Source organism: Muntiacus reevesi, chromosome 19, assembly GCF_963930625.1.
Source record: "Muntiacus reevesi chromosome 19, mMunRee1.1, whole genome shotgun sequence".
Lineage (NCBI taxonomy): Eukaryota > Metazoa > Chordata > Mammalia > Artiodactyla > Cervidae > Muntiacus > Muntiacus reevesi.
Window position 1 is genome coordinate 39,162,891 of NC_089267.1, and position 14,573 is coordinate 39,177,463.

At 46.0% G+C, this 14,573-nt stretch overlaps 1 protein-coding gene across 2 annotated transcripts in view; it reads right to left on the reverse strand.

Moving 5' to 3' along the window:
* Positions 1 to 7,203: 7,203 nt before the first annotated feature.
* Positions 7,204 to 14,573, reverse strand: part of FOXO3 (forkhead box O3) — a 114,959-nt gene continuing 107,589 nt past the window's right edge. For both annotated transcript variants that reach the window (XM_065911737.1, XM_065911738.1), the window contains one exon: positions 7,204 to 11,590. The gene's annotated coding sequence lies outside the window, so the exon portion shown is untranslated. The remainder of the gene's footprint in view (positions 11,591 to 14,573) is intronic.

Below are 14,573 nucleotides of genomic sequence, written 5' to 3' on the forward strand. Positions count from 1 at the left end.
TACTCTCCTCTTTACCTTCATCAAGAGGCTCTTTAGTTCCTCTTCGTTTTCTGCCATTAGGGTGGTGTCATTTGCATACCTGAGGTTATTGATATTTCTCCCAGTAATCTTGATTCCAGCTTGTGCTTCATCCAGCCCGGCATTTTACATGATGTACTCTGCATATAAGTTAAATAAGCAGAGTGATGATATACAGCCTCAATGTACTCCATTCCTGATTTTGAACCAGTCCGTTGTTCCATGTCCAGTTCTAACTTTGCTTCTTGACCTGAATACTGGTTTCTCAGGAGGCAGGTATGGTGGTCAGTATTCCCATCTCTTTAAGACATTTCTTTACAACATCTTTGGGGAGCCATTATTCTGCCTACGACAGAGGGTGCCCCAAGGGGATGAGCATTCTTACCTTACACACCTGGGAATTTTCAAACTTTAGTATACTTCAGAATAATGGAATGTTTGAAAATGCTGGGAAATGTTTGAAAATGGAAAATGCTTGAAAAGCAAGATTTTTAGCCTCATTGGATTCTGATCCAGTACTTCTGGAATGGATCCAAGGACTCTGAATTTTTAGAAAGCTCCTTCATACCTTTCTGATACGCTTGATACAAGGAGCACATTTCCTTTGTCTTTGGACATGGTATAGTGGCTACATTTTAGCAACCTAATTACAGAATCTATGATCTATGATTTATTGAGCAATTCCAGTGTACTAATAGACATAACTAAGTGCATCAGGGACTTACCATGTGCCTGATCTATTCTAAGTGGTCTCCATGCCTGTTCTCCTTTAATCCTCATGATAATAAGCTGAGATATGGTTATCATTATCATCTCTATTTTGCAAATGAGAAGATGAAGGTACTGGAGTTTAAGTACCTTATCTAAAGCAAAGCACTTACACAGGCAAATCCAGGTGCCTATCCACCGCCCTCCATTCTTTTCTAAAGCCCAAGTGGCAGCTCCGCTCCAAGGCTGGAGCTAGCCCTGGGTATAGCCAAGGGGTAGGGGTGGGGAGGCCTGAAACTTTCCACTCACTGAGACACAAACACAGCAATTAAAAGCCTCAGACTATCCGGTTAGATACTCTTTAATCCTCCAAACATCCACCAGAGCCACAACAAGGCCAGCTGACAGGAAGTGGTCTGTTGAGGAAATTCCACCTTGGCCCATCCTGGAGACAGTAATATCAGAGGGTCTCCTTCTCGCTCTCTCTCTCTCTCTCTCTCTCTCTCTCTCTCTCTCTCTCTCTCTCTCTCTCTCTCACACACACACACACACACGCCCCAGGGGACAGTTTCCCTTTATTCCAGGGCCATGTTCCAGCCTGCTGCCATTTCCTCTACCCTTCAAACTAGCAGCGATCACTCTGGCCTCCTGTCTGTGTCTGAGAAACCTTCCAGCCGGGCCCCTGTGGGCCCTTGTGTCATTTCACTTCTTTAGAACAGAAACTGGAGAGGCTCACGTAAAACCAGACACGTTGTGGGGCTGACCTCTGTGTAGGGCACACCAAACCCTCTGAAGTGGACACCACAGAACAAGACACTCTCCTCCCTTCCATCTCCTTCATCTCCAGTCCCGTTTCCTCATCCATCCTTTTCACTTTCTCCATATTTTCCCCCATCTCCTTAGGATGCACTCTGTACTCTATCTTCCCAGGGTCTTACTGCCTTAAATGCATGGCTTTGGAAACAGACTTAGGGATGGTTGCAACCAGAAACCTTTAGGCTGCTTTGGACTCTGCCTCAGTTTCCCTTCTGGAAAGTGAACATATGAACATTTGCCAGTTTCCTGACTCAAAACAGTGTCTGTACTTCTGATACCTGCTTTGTGGTTTGTAAAGCGTGTGCTCAATTTCCAGGTTGGTCCTGATGACTTATAAAGTCTGAGGGGTTCATGAAGTGGATGGTGCAAATGGGGAAACTGATGCCCAGAGGGAGGGAAGTGACTCACTCAAGTCATTCAGTGACTGATCCTGGGCTAGAAACAAGTCTTCCAATCCAGTCTTGCCATGACATTTGAGTTCTCTGTGACGATGATGATGATTCTGTGGAACACAGCATGGAGGACATGGACCACAAGCATGGCTGCTTGCCAACAGATCCTGAAGAACATCAAAGAAGATGAGAGCAGAAAATTCTTACAAGTTGGTTACCTTTTATGTTTAATTACTATGCAATCTAATTATACCGATGGGGTTCGTTAATATGTCGAATTGTGTTTTATGTTTTTATATCATAAGAAGCCATCACCCCACGGGGTGTGGGCCAATGGAGTGTGTATAAGGAGAGAGGACTTCTGACGCAGGGCTTGCTGCTGACTTGCTGGACGCACATTGCAGTACTTCCCCGGTGCCCTCTCAGGTCATCCACCTGACCCCAGACACAGGCAGACTTGTTTCCATTTCACAAATGAGAAAACAGAGGCCCAGAGACGTTAAGGGACTCGCCTATCATCATGGAGCTAGTGAAGAGCATACTGACTCTTACCAACGTCTGCCCAATTCCAAAGTGGTGCTCTCCAACTCTGTGATGCCAGGTCCCTGCAGAGACAACAAGGGCTCCATCATAAAGTGACTGTTTCCTCTTCTGTAAAATCCTGCCTCCTGGATTCTGCGTTCACTAGGCAGAACCACCCCTCCCCACCCCAGGTGGTAGGGCAGGAGGAGGCCTCATGGGGCACCTGCCCACAGGAGCGTATCAGAGCTTTTCCTTTGGAGGAACAAGTTCCCCCGACTTGGGAGGAGGAGCCAGTCAGATCTTTGAGGCACCCCTCCAGCCCCACCCATCCCTTCTGGGGACAGCGCTGCCCTGAGAGCTGGAAGCCTTGCCCAGGGGCACTGGTGGGTCAGGGCCCCGCTGAGGAGCAGCCCTGCTCGCCCCACACCCGGCTGGCCTGTTCTCCAGCCGGTTGTGCAATCTTGCTATGAATAGGTCTAGGTGTGTGGTTTGGTGCCAAGGAGACCAGACTCGATTCCTTCGGGTGACAGCTCCCCTCTGGAATCCTGGGAGGTGAGGGAGCACAGCTGTGAGGTCAGGCCGCTGACCCTGAGCGGGGCGGTCCGAGCTGGTGGCGTGAGGGGAGGGGCCCGTGGTCAGACTGGACGGGCGGGTGGCACCAGGACCGAGCTCTTCTCCCTCCGCCGCCGTCACCAGGCCACCCATAGTCTGCCTCCTGAGCCTCTCCCATCTTCCACGCCTCACTCTTGCCAGGCCCTCTTTGCCTTGGTACAGACTTAAAGAAGCTTAGAGGGAAAGGGAAAGACAGACCTGCAAGTTTATTTTTAAAACTTGAAAATTATAAGGCTGTGGGGAACCAGGGATTTCTCATATACTGTTGGTACACTGAATTGGTACATTGCAGGGCAATTTGATCCATTTATCAAAATTGCAAATGTATATGTATCATTTGCCCCAGAATTGTTTCCACTTTGGGCATTAATTCTTACAAAGATTATTACATGTGTATATAAGTTTGTAACTGCGGTGTTGCTGATAACAAAAAATGTTTAGAAACAATGTCCAGTGTCTATCAATAGGGGAATACAGGTTAAATGAATGGGGATACAATGATACAGAAGACCATGCAGATCTAAAACTGAGGAGGCTTTCTGTGACTGATGTTTTCCCCATGTGTGAGAAAATCATTAACAAAGCAAGATACTAGTCAGTGGCTATAATGTACTTTTCATGTAATAAAAAAGGTAGATACATAAGAAATTCTGGAAGGATATGCAAGAAACTTTGCGTGGGAGGAACTAGGCAGAGAACTAGACAGCGATAGGAAAACATTCTATGTGTGCATCTGTATGCTTCCTAGATATCAATCATGCGAACACATTACCTTTCAAAAATACAGTGCAACAGTGAATATAATCGTGACAAAAAAATTCCATAACCACTTGCCAACTACAATGGACATTTGTCTTTTGGGGCCAAGTCCTGGCATGAGAACACCCTCCTACTTGGGGAATTTCCCAGTGGACACATCTTGGTGGGAGGAAGAGCCCCTTCTCCCCCATAGAAGCAGAGCGCGGAGTGGCCAAGGACCAGTATCAGCTTATTCATGGTGGCAACAGCTGAGGTTATAAGTCCAGTGTCAAGGCCAAAAGTGTCCACGACACAAGAATTATCTCAATTTTTGGTTTTACCTTTTAGTATCTCTCCTCAGCCACAGTTTACACTGGCATATAGTATTTCTGCTTTTTTTTTCTTATGTCATTATAAAAGTTACAACAGCAATAGATAATTACATTTCTAAGAGTGCATCCTGTTTAAGCATATAGTTTTTATAATTATTATTTTAACAGGTGCATAAAATTCCTTTGTTCTGACTAGGTAATTCCTATAATGATATTCAAGGTGTTAATAGGAGGAAGTTACAGAAATCCAAAATTATGAAGACACAACTTTGCAATGATATTATTCATTTATCAATCAGATTCCTTTTAGACAGTATCATCATCTCCTTATCTCTACTTTTATTCCCTAACCCTTTCTCCCACTTGATTCGTTATTCCCTCCAGTCTCAGAAATGGCAACCCACTCCAGTATTCTTTCCTGGAGAACTCCATGGACAGAGGAGCCTGGCAGGCTTCAGTCCATGGAATCGCAACAGTCAGACACAATTGAACAACCAAACCACTCAGAAAAGAAGTCAAAGCCAGCCTCTCCACCATGGCTCGTTAGAAACCTTATTTATCTTTATAAAAGTAACACTCCCACTTTGACAAATTAAAGGAGTATACAAAGAGAGCTCCAAGTCAAAACCCTTGTGTCCACCCCTGGACTGAACCATCACAGAATTTTCTGTGGTTTCTTCCAGATGAGGCTCTCAGTTTGGTTGGGAAGTCACAGGGGTGCCAAGCCATCGACCCCTCAGCCTTTGGGGCAGCCTGTTTGGCCAGGGGCTGTGAGACACCTGAGACGGGAGCAGCTTTGTCTGTCATCCCACTGTCTGGTGCATCCTGGTGCTGGTGGGGTGGATGAACGTAGGGCTCACGGAGGCGGGCCTGTGCCCGTACAAGAAGAGCATTGCAAGTTTTCTTCCCCGAGTGGGAGTGGGCATGTTTGTAGTGTGTCTAGTAAGTCCTCTGAGAAAGGTAGCAAAAGTGAAATTTTGGGTCATTATTATGTGATGGACAGTAGGCGGAACTACAGACACCCACAGACACAATCGAACTTTCTTCAGGTCTTATATATTGCTGAGAGTCTGCCTCTTTAATGTTTGAATGAATAAAATTCAAGCAGAAGGACCCCTCTTCTTCCAGCTCCAAAGGTGTCTACTCCTCGGGGACCAGCACCTAAGCGTCTCCTTGCTTGCAGTGGAAGCAGAGGGAGGAGGGCTCCCCTTCTGGATGATCCTCTCTCCACCTCCGTTCTTCAAGCACACTCCCCTGAGAATGCTCACCACGGGCTGAGCTGAGAGGCACCCAGGGCACCACAACCATCTCCTTTTTCCCCAGGTCCCAGGGGGTGACCAAGGGCCAAGGTCAGGGAATGTCTGGCAGGTAAGTCCTGGCTATGAACTCTACCTTCCTCCACCTTTGATCTTTGTGTTCCAGCTGTGACGTGAGTGACTTGGCTGATACATGTCACATGCGTGGGATTAGAAGTCTGCCCTCACTACTCAAACATTCTGAGAGATCAAATCTGTAAATTGTTAGTGAGATTAACCATTACAAATTCTTCTTCTTCTAAACAAGCTGAAAGGAGAGCCGGCAACAGTTAGCTCTTTATTCCTCACGGGGCACCAGACAGATACCTTGAATATAAACTCACAGAAGCCAAGGTCCAGGTCCCAGTTGTCTTGATGTCCATCCCAGTCTGGCCCCCTGGCACACTTGACATTGACTTAGTTTTGTTCATTTAACTTCAATTAATTTTAGTTGAATTTTTATTTGGCTTGGGGGAACTCTGAGAATCTTGTGATAGCTGGTTTTGGATTTCCATCTTTAATCTTTTGAGAGACAGGATCAAAACTGGAAAGCAATCTCAAATGACATATCTTCTAGTTGACTTTGGTCCTAGAAGATGGTGAGGTTTTTACCTTTACAGGAAACCAAAACAATGGTAAGGACAGACTTACGGAAGCATGATTCTCCACCAACATAGAACTTATCCCAGAGGCAAACTTTAAAATCTTTCTTACCTACTTGACCTGAAATAAGAGTCCATCAAGTTGCTTAGGACTTTGAACCCAAAAGTTGAATGATTTTTATGACATTTATTAATAGGAAAAACCACAACATGGGCTACTAAGAATAGTTTTACAGTAGGGTGGAGTTCCCCCGAAATTAGCCATGAGGAAATATTTATGCGATTGCCACCAGCAGCCTTAAATGCTGTGTTTGCTATGTAGGAGGGCACCGTGATGACCGACAACCAGTTAATCTGCTGGACTCTTGAGAGCAGGACCTCCTTAGGGTCAAAACCGCTGATACCCATGGGGGGCGCGGAGTCCAAATCCCACTACCTGCACTGAAGCTCCCCCAGGGTGACCTGACTCAGTGCAGGCTGAAAAGTGGCTCTCTGCCACCATGCACAATGCCATAAATCTGCTTTATTAAAGTGTCTGGTTGCCTATGGAGGTCAAAGTGGGTCAGGGAAAAAGTCCACAGGATTCATTTAGTTTAGAGATCTCAGGATGGTCTCTCTGCTTTGTGCCTCTCCCATAGGGAGACTTTGAGATAAACCCAGCTATTTCACTTCTCAGGTTAGAGAGACGGGGAGGGAGAACAAACAATTTCTTGGGAGTAAGGTAGAGTGTCATTGATGCTTTATTTACATGCGTCACCATCGCTTTTACAAACTAGATTACGGTTTTAAATGGAATACACAAGGCAATATCTACAAACACCAAGGAAAGTTAAGTACTGCATCTCTATTTCACTTGGAAAGGAGAAGATTCCCAAATCAAACTGGTTTTGATTCTTGAGACAAAAGGTGGTAGAGATATTTCATGGTAACATATGGACAGACAAAATCCTCAGTAAGAATGCAATATGATAGTGTTCGCTTTGAAAGAAAGGATGAGGTGCTTCAAACCAAAGTATCAACTGCATGACTCTTAGGTGTTTGAATATGGCCATGCACCACGCTGAGTTCTAGCTTGCATGGGGTATGAGCAAGAAATTGAAACAGATAAGACAGTTTTACAGATACTGTATACAGATTTTTTTTCCATTCATGCAACTTTTTTTCTTAAAAAAAAAAAAAAAAGTTAAACATGTGAAGCCAAAACATACATTTTTCTTTATTATCAACTACTTTTTTTCCTGGTCCTCCTTCACATCTGTTAACATTTCCTGTGTACATAATGTGCTAGGACAAGTATATTGAGAGAAGATTGATTGCCAGGCAATGAAATAATTTTAGAGAAATAAGTGACCAGACACACAGCTTTTTTTTTTTAAGCAGCCGCACAAATATTTCTGGAGTGTGGCAGAGGCCTCGGAACCAATCATTCATCAAAGTAAAATACATACAAATAAAACTAAACAAGAGGAAAACATTTTTATTCAAACTGCATAAAATGTTACCCACTAAAGATCTAGATCAAATATAATACACAGTCACCCCCGGTATCCATGAGGGATTGGCTACAGGACTCCATCCCCCAGCCTACATCCGCGAATGCCCAAGTCCCTTATATAAAAAGGCGTAGTACAACTTGGCCCTCTGGATCCGAGGCTGGCTGACTCTGAGGATGTGTGTACTCAGGGCCAACTGTACTCTTCTCAGTACCTGGGCATCTGCGTTATGACCTGGTCTGACAGACGGGATTTCACAAGGACTGCTCTCTCCCCTTGCTGCACCCTGCCACCCCTGGTCTCCAGGAGAGGCTGGCTGTTCGTACCTCTTTGCCAGCGATTCAATTTCTACAAAAAGTTTTTGCTTTTCTTAATTAAAAAAAAAAAAAATGTTATACCTAATCAACGTTCCCCAAATACACCAAGAAAGAGGAAATCACAGTTTGGACCTGTCAGGATTTTGTTTCTGCTTTTAGAGAGAAAGGGTAACTTCTTTATTTTCCTTCACCAGCCCTTGGCATCCGCACACAAAAAAATGGGCGTGGCTGTTTGCTTTCCTCTTGATGGGCTTTCCAAGAGATTCAAATAATTCCTTCTTCTTTAAGTTGGGGCTCATGAGATAGACTCCCTTCCATCTTTAACAGGTTCAGAAGCTGCCTGAAATGACACCCTGAGACAGGGCGTACCTGTCCTGAGTGGTGAGCCATGAGGTCTTCTCAGAGCGGGGCAGAGACACACACAGGGCTGAAACTCAACACCAAGCCCCGCCCCACACACAGTCCACCAGCACTACACGTGTGTGCACGCTCCACCTGTTAACAGCAAAGACGAACCTCGGAAATCTTAAAAGGATGTGTTTCGGCAAGGAAGGGAACTGACCTCAGATTCATTCACAGTTAATGGGATACTCTGAGTCTGGCGGCCAGGCCTCATGCCAGGACAGGGAAGGCTTGTGATAAAGCTCTTTTCTAACTTTGGTAAAAGGTTTCTGGCTCTGGAACCCTGAGGGTAACAACAGAACCCCAGAGTTCAGGTCATGTTTTCAACATTGTTACTCTTCTTTCTAAACTTCCCATCAAAAAGTGGAAGGCTCCCTAGAGCAGCTTAATGAGAGGCTGAGGGTAGACTCTGAGAGTTTGCATCAGGAAGCGAACACTAGGACTGCCAGACCCCCGGATGCTACTGAGTATTCCACGGAGACGCCCAGCTCAGAAAACTTCCCGTGAGAGACCTGTGACGCTCAGAACTTCACATGGTGGCCACTGGCAGGCCCTTCCTGAAAGCAGGGCCTTAAGAGAAGAGGGCGCCTCTGCCCTGTCTGACTGCGGCAGGACCTGGTTAGTCTAAGGGACCCTGGCCTCCGGGTGAGCGGCCAGGGGTGAGAGTGAGGTTGTGTGATCCTGGACAGGCCTAACTATTCCATTCTTGCCTGATCCTTTCTAGCACTGATGCTGGCACCTAACTCTGCCCTGATCTCAGCTGTCCATGATTTTCTACATGTAGATGCTGAGTTACTTTTTAAAAAAGAAAAATAAAAGATTCAAAGCACCCCTCCCTCTCCATTTTCCTGATCTGCTCCATGGCTATTCTTGCTCTCACACCCCCCTCTCTGTCCCTCCCTCAGCTGTTTTAGATTAAATTATAATCTGGTTTTAGGACATTTTGTAAGACATTCTGCCTGAAATCTAACAAACATTGGGGTGGGGGGAGAATAAATGAGATGCCACAGGTGTAAAAAGCAATTCAAGATTTTAAACTTGAAACACATCTTGAGGGTTGCCTTTCTTACCCCCAAAGTAGTTTCCACGGTCTAGAAGGCAAATAGCTATTTTGTTAGTTTTCTTGTTTGTCTGAGCTCAGGAGAGAAAGTCTCAGGGCCCTTGTGTTGGAAGCACTTTGGATTCTCCCTGAATCCGATACCCCCTGGTCCCTCCCCTGTCCCTGATCAAACTGTGTCTCCACTGAGGGCAGCATCACTTAGGAACCCAGAGAGCAGCCCCCTCTCACTGACAATGGACAGTCCTCATGGACAGCAGACTACCAAAGACTTGAGGAAGGGGGCTAGCCTTACTACAGAGGAATATGGTAAGCAAAAGTCTGTCTCACTGAAAAGCAGATCTCGTGAATAGAATACATATTTTCAAAAATTATACATACTTTCAAAATGAAGATTATAAACTTGGAGCAGTTTAGAAAAGGCAATAGGCTACAGGTCTACTATAACCACAAACTGCACAACAATTTACAGATTCAGTAAAAGGCAGGGTGAAATCAATGGGGTCATCGCTCAAACATGACAACCTAAGCAAAGCGGGAGAGACAAGTGACAACACCAAATGGAACTTTCATTATGCTAGGAGCTGTTATCACCACCACCGTCACCCCCAGAGGAATCAGGAGGCAAAGGTGCAGAAGGGGGCCCCTGGTGGCCGGTGACGGGCGCAGGTGTCGGGTGGCATGTCTGTGTTGGTGGGGGAGTCAGCGCCCACTGCACGGTGCAAGCGTCTGCGAGAACTCATGCAGGGAGGTCTGTGCTGAACTACGAGCCTGGATCCCTAACATTCATGCAGAATGTTCCATTTTTGTAACTGTACATGATAAAATATATTTATACATTTGTATGCCTAATGCTTTGTATGCAAAGAAAAGAGTCTTCATATACCTTTTTGGAGAAGGATGCATGTGCTGTGCCAAGCGGAGCGTCACTGTCCCAGTTTCACATGTACCAAAGGTGTTCCCCACTACGCTGTCTACCAAAGAGGGCAACTAACATAATCACACTTTCTGGGCTAAACAGAAAGCACCTATACAGCACCATAACTTTTTGAAAAGAAGAAAATGAAATCCATACAAGCAGGAAAAGGGGGAGGAGGGAGGTCAAAATGGCCCTATCTTGTACTTCCATTGTGTCACCTGTACAATTACAACCTAAGCTTATTTATATTAAAAAAGAATCAGTTTGTATGCTATTGCCCCTCATTCATACACGTCTACTAGATCAGATTATACAGAGCAAGGCTAAAAGTAATCAAGGGTGTGCATTTAGAAAAGAGTGACTTGGATTTGTACTTTCCACACATTTCTCACTGCAGGCTTAATGTCTGCCTGTAAGTTCACTTCTGCAAAGCAAAACAAGACTACTTTTTTTTTTTTCCTTTTCTTTTCTCCTTAAAACTAAACCAGTAGTGGCATTTGGCAATGAGTGAAGAGCTGAGCGGATTTCTTCCTTGAAAAGATCCTAATTTCTAAGCAACATATGATCACTGTGACTGTGAGCTGAGGATACTGACAGGAGACCACAGGCCAGGCCCCTCTGGCGACTGCAGACCAGGGCCAGGGTACTGTCCCCTGGCCGCCCTGACTCAGGACCGGGCGCTCGGGGTCAGGGGCCGGGCACCCCTCAGTCTGCGGATGCAGGGCTCTGTCCTGGGCCGGCGCGCACAGCGGACACTTGTGCCACTGTCGAGTTGTTGTTTTTTTTTAAGAAAAGAAGTTTTCTACCAAAGTAAAGAAGACAGAAAAATCCCCTCTAGTTTACGTAATGTGTTAGTTTGGGGAGTTCTACAGGCTCGGACGTTTGTGACACCCAAAGCCAGCGCAGTAGCTGGTACATTTTCTGTTTTTAAATGTGCCAGGGGAAGGATGGTTAACACTTTAACATAAAAAGACTCCAAGTCAATGCATGTGAGAAACTGAAAGTCAAGGGAAAACGAACACAAAAACAACGCTTAACACGTCCCATAAACCATCGCGATATTAAAACACCACAGGATGGCCCGCGGGCTGACGGTGTGCTCTGAACGGGGCGGGCGGTGCTGGCAGGGTGCTGTCCTTCGCTGGCAGGTGGCTGTCACCCCGTACAAGGAAGGTTTTGCATACTTTATAGAGAGTTCTGTGCGAGGATAAGTGCTTCACCCGGGGGAAGGGGCCGGTAACAGTCTCTGCTGGGGTAGGAAACGCACGGCTCACAGGGTGTTAAGCTGTAAACGGTATCACGGTCCACTTGCTGAGAGCAGATTTGGCAAAGGGTTTTCTCGGTAGGTCTTGCGTCAGTTTGAGGGTCTGTAGGAGGAGAGAAGAAAACCAGAGACGGTTAAGGACATTCAAACAGCAGCAGCGGGCCCTCTGGGTCACACCTCCTGAGCCTCTGGGCTCCTTATCCACCTCTGGGCTGGGGTGCTCCAAGTCAGGCTGTTTTGCTGCACTAGATTCAAAGGTCTGAAAACCTAAGGACAAAGCCTGGAGATTACTTACCTTATTCTTGTGCTTGATAACAAAACGCTGTCAAGCTCAAACGCCTAGAGGAAATGGGGCCGTTCACCCGGGGAGGTTAAAGAAGTCAGGTAAACCTGGGGTGTCTCAGTGGGCCCTTCCAAGTTAGGCAGGGCTGGGCTGCAGATGGGGTTTTACTCCAGATCTTTTGATTGAATGGCTTCCTGGGACATAGGACTTTCAAGCTATAAACCAGAGAAGCTGGTCACCCCAAACAGACCAGCTATGCTTCTCTGGTTCTCCTCCGCAGGCTCTGTGGACTAAATGACCTTGCTCACCACCCTTCCATTGACAGCCCAACCCCAGAGGAGGAAATGGCCACTTTCCACAAACGCTTCATCAGTCTGCATGGATGGCCAGGGATAATCTTGACTTCCCTCACCAAAAAAACAAGTAATCTCTAAGTAGACTATCTTGGGATTTTGCTTTACATATTAAAAATCTACAGAGGAAATAAAATTATATCATGCACAAATGGCTCAAAAACCTCCCATAGAATATCCTTTCAACAATGAATAACAACATTACCGTTGGTATTATTACTATGCCTCCAAGAAATCTTCAAATGGTTAAGTCCTCTCAAAGCATCTGAACTTACACAAGTCTTATCAGACATCATATGACCACCGAGCCAGGAAAAGTTAAGAGAATTAACAAATAAACTTACTATACAGATACACACACATATATTTATCCACACACTCAGAGATGTAGCTAAATGAAGTGATATGACAGGCCTCAAAGACCACTTGTTTATGGAGACAGTGTCAGCTGTCATGGTTTTAAAAAAAAAAAAAAGGCTCTAGGCCAAGAAATGGATAGAAAGGTGGGAGGGAAGCAACATGAACTCTGGATCGTCTCACCAGATAAGGTGAACAAGTAATGAAAAATGCATCAATAGGCTCCCCCCTCTCTCACTCACTCATATACACACGTTATCTACATCTGCTTCTCTCTCGACTGGACTACGTGGCAATCTTACTTTTCACTACCCCTCAGAAAGACAGCAGGGCTGAGTATTTGTGACAATACACACCCACAGTCACAACTACCCTTAAGACAGCTCCAAAAAGAAAAGCTTAGGTTGTTTATGAGAGGCAGAGAGGATAAAGCAGGAAAAGGCTTCTTCTTTCTACCCCTTCCCCAAGTATTCTGTTTCCCTGGCTGATGGTTTTTTCAGAGGTATTCTCCGCTCTGTAAGGATACTAGATAATATTACTCTGGACCATAAAATAATGGCTTGCAGATTTCAGAGGGAGGAAAGGTCTGACAGGTATCAGATCTCAGTACCTGTGAGGCATTTAGCCTGCTGGAGCTGGTGCTGTTCTAGCGGCTCTACCTGGGACCCGAGGCCCGAACAGACAGGGTGCGGGTATGGTTCTTTGGAAAGGGATTTCGTTCTTTCCTTCACCGCGACACTTAACAAACCACCATCTAAGATCACTATGCAATCAGTCATCAGGGGACTCTGGTCCCCAAGTCCTGACCCTGACTTACTGTAAGCGCCAAGAGAGGAGCTGTGAAGCATTACCTAGCCCAAACCCCATCCCCCCGTTCCCTCTGGTGTTAATTATTCAGCCACAGACACCAGCGCATGCTGGGGAGCTGACACATTTCATTCCCCAAGTCCAGCCGCAGAGTGCGCAGCTCGCTCCAATGCCGACGCCAAGTCAGCGCAGGAGGGAAGAAGGCAGGAGGCACCTACAAGCCCGCCATGTGGCTTCGTTCTAAGCAAGAGAGGGCATCCGCCATCACAGTCTCATCCAAAGGTCCACACTAGCAGGGAACTTCATCACTCAGCAGGGGCTGTGCGGACCTGCCCGCTTTCCTTCTTTGCAGAATGGGCTTGGGGCCCCTTGTGCACTATGTCCTGGCACGCCCCTGAGGTCGCACAGGAAACAGCCTGCGCCTGGAAGTTCAACCGGCAGAGGCCAGGCCCAGGCTGAGAGGCAGCCCTCACGGAGGACAAACTGAACAGAGAAACCCCCACTCCACAGGACGGAAAGGCAACTTGTCCCTCCGTGACAGAAGGCAGTTTGTAAAATACTGTGAACACAGAAAGGAAACGCAGTCAGCCTTCTAAGGGGAACACCAGGATCACTATTCACGAGGAAGACCTTACAATTAGAATTCATCACAAGGAAAGCGGCCCCTCTAAGGCCTCTGCCTTAACATTTTTTAACCTCTCTCTGGTGGCTCAATGTTTACACATGTTTATCTGACGCTATCAAGGACTGGACAAATGAAGGGAGCACAGTAAATAACCGGGTTTAATGATACTTGCTTTGGACACAAGTTCCCTGCGTTTGAATGGTGCTCTCACTAGGCTTACATTCTTTAAAGTGAGATGCTTTAGTTAACTATGAGGTTTACGTGTGTATGTTGATGGCCTTATGAGTCTAAAACCACATCAGATTAAGCAAAACTTCAGGAAGGAAAAGGAAGCCTACAGCTAAAGGGGATTACAGCCATCACTTCGCAGTTACTAGGCAGTGGGCCAACTAACAATAAATAGGAAGACGTTGTCCTGTCCCATCCAGGACTTTCATTAACAGGGAGAAAATCTCCCCCCTCCCTCCCTGCCCAAGACTAAGTTTGAAAGCAGGCTGTTGATGCAAAGAAAATGAAACAGGGAAACCGAATGATGAGGCCCCTTCTAAAAATATCTGTGGATGCTTTCATCGGTCTCTGGTGAGAGTAAGTCCCTCTATAATCTTGGCATCTGTAGGGAAGACAAGTTTCTGCCTAATTATCACCACTAAATCACATGATG